General features: G+C 33.5%; 1 protein-coding gene across 5 annotated transcripts in view; it reads left to right on the forward strand.

The window, feature by feature from the left end:
• The window catches only part of LOC102677612, a 55,048-nt gene that overhangs the window by 1,928 nt on the left and 50,276 nt on the right, over positions 1–2,844 (forward strand). The window lies entirely within an intron of this gene.

Raw genomic sequence — 2,844 nt, forward strand, 5'->3', positions numbered from 1 at the left:
ACCATCTCGAAAAAAATACTATTCTTGTATTACTTATATATTGTTAGTCGATAAAGAAGACCGCGTTCCAACTTGCATCCGATCGTTTGCTCGAGCAGAAACAGATGTAAATCGAATCACGTTTGCTCGATTTCACGATTTGGAAATAACAGAATTTTTCGTCGATGTTACATCACTGTCCTCCTTAGATCGAAATATCTTAACTAACTAATTTGCGAGAAAGAAACTAAAGTCTCTGGATCAACGAATTAATGAATTAACATTTTACGTGAACAACGTAACAACGTTCATATTTTATTAATATCGTAATATCTCGCGTAATAAATCGATAGAAAGTGTCTTCTCCTTCCAAGTAACAAATAATATTTGCAAAGATAATTTAACGAATCCTGTGAACGAAACTTTAAACTAATAATTATTTGAAAAATGAAAGAAAGAAAAGGAAAACGAACTAAAGAGGGCAGTACAGTTCGACCAAACTTGTCCAAAGTGAAAAAGTTGCGAGTTGGAACACGGCCCGACAGATGATGAGTGTTGTTGCGTGAGAGTCGATGCGTGAATGTCTCTCGTTAGCGGCCATTGTGACGAGGACTTGCGACTTGCTAAACGGATCACAAGATTCGAGATTACGTTGTTCGAAATCCTCTTTTTTTTTTTTTTCTTTTATTCTCTTTTTCGTCTTCGTATTTCCTTTCTTCGCTCGTCGCGCATGCGCATAACGTGGTTACAATTCAACTGCGCTCCACCACGCTCCCGTCGATAATACCAGCATACGGCCTGTTTAACCATACGTGTATTATTTATTATCGCATAAGAGGGAAGTTTCGCGAGTAGAAATATTTTCGAGCGAGAAGAACACGAGAGGCGGGCAGAGATTTTGCCATTCATCTCGGATAGATGGATGAATGAATGAAGCTAGATGGAGTATAATAATAATAATAATAATTATAATAATGAATTTTCAGGGTACAGGAGTAAAACACGTGACTTTTAAATAAGGCGACGCACGATAAATATGTCGCGATTTATTCGATTTCTATGAGCCACGATTATTGCAGGGGTTTTACGATTTTTACCGACCGTTTTTTTTTTTTTTTCTCCTTTTATTTTAATTTTAAGAATCACGAGAATGTGTACATAGACACGTCAAGTAATCAATTATTGTTATTATTCTTTCTACTTTTTTATATATATATATATTTTCAATTTTAATATTTTTAGCGTGTAAGCGTAATTTAAAGGGATAAATTTTCTTTCTTTTTTTTTCTTTTCCCTTAATTATTTCAGTTTTATAAAATATTTTTGTACGTCTTCGCGTTGAGATCTTGGAAAAAATATAATAATAATAATAATAATAATAATAATAATAATAGTAGTAATAACAATAACAATAACAATAATAATCGTATCTTTGTTTAAGAATTAATTAAGCATTGCGTGAAAATATATATTGGAATTTTTTGAAAAAAAAATTTCCCACGATACGACGAGATGAAAAAAGATGTTTTTCTTTTCTCGAGATAAATAATTGGTTGTGCCTTCGATGGATTTGAATAAAAGAAAAATAATATCGAGTTGTATTTTTTTTACAAATTTATTTATATCGATGTAAGGAGGAAGATCGAAAAGGAAGAGGAAAAAGAAAAAATTGTTCTAATCGGGAAACGAACCGAGATATATCGCAGTTTTCACAATAAAAAAAAAAAAAAAAACGAAAAATAGAGAAATCAACAAGGGTTTACCTTCCATAGAAATTGTTGCAGCTTTATGTAAACGGAGTGACGCAGCGTCCTGGAATTTCTGTGAGTAATTTTTCTTTAGAATTTAAAAATAAGAATATTTTAACGAGCCTCGACAAGTTTGGGGATTAAAATAATTTCTTATTGAAAGTAATTTTAATCCAATTTTATTTCCAATATTTTTGATATAAATTTCGCCAAATCAGCACACGATCGAATCAAAGAGAAACCCGATTTTTTTCAATGACAACAACCTTGAACTCGAAGGTAATAGTATCACGTGTACGGTGCAAGGTTTCTTTGCTAAGGATTATTATTCTGCGTCGAAATATAGATAAATAACGATTCGTACGAACGAGAATATACGTGACAATACGAATCTAATATTTTCATGCTTCGACTAACAACAATTATATTTACAAGCGTTCTGGATTTTGAGAATTTCCAAGAATTTCGAGAAATAAGAAAAAAATACGATAACATCTGTTTTCATTCAACCAACCATACTCGTAAAATTCAAATTTTTCTCAAATCAAATTTCGACTAAAACAGTGGACCATTCCAAATCCTTTCCAAAATTAAATATTCTCTTTTCTCATCGTCGAAAAGAATTTTTCAAGAGCTGGCAAATTTCAAATTCAACTTTTCTTAAATCCAAGAATTAAAATTCGAGCACCCAAAACAGGGCCATTTCAAATCCTATTTCCTATCTTTTTCATCGTCGAAAAGAATTTTTCAAGATAAGGCAAATTCAATTTTTCTCAAAGAATCCAAGAATCCTTTTTTCTCATCTCTGAAAAGAATTTCAAGACCAAACTTCAAATTAAATTTTCTAAAAAAATAACTCACTCCCTCTTGCTCGCCAAAATCGGCAAAAATGAAAAAGAGTTGGATTTGAAATATCGCGTGGAAAAGCGAGCGGATTTAAATCGACTGGCCGAACGCGAGCGCGAAGAGTGGTTCGGGATAACGGTCGGTTGCGGCAACTTCTTAATAAGTGCGTTCACCTTGGCCGAACGAGCGCCCGGATTAATGCCACTGGTGGGGAGGGAGGGGGCGGAGAGAGAGAGAGAGAGAGAGAGAGAGAGAGAGAGAGAGAGAGAGA

Source organism: Apis dorsata, unplaced genomic scaffold (genome assembly GCF_000469605.1).
Source record: "Apis dorsata unplaced genomic scaffold, Apis dorsata 1.3 scaffold_147, whole genome shotgun sequence".
In the NCBI taxonomy this organism is placed as follows: Eukaryota; Metazoa; Arthropoda; class Insecta; order Hymenoptera; family Apidae; genus Apis; species Apis dorsata.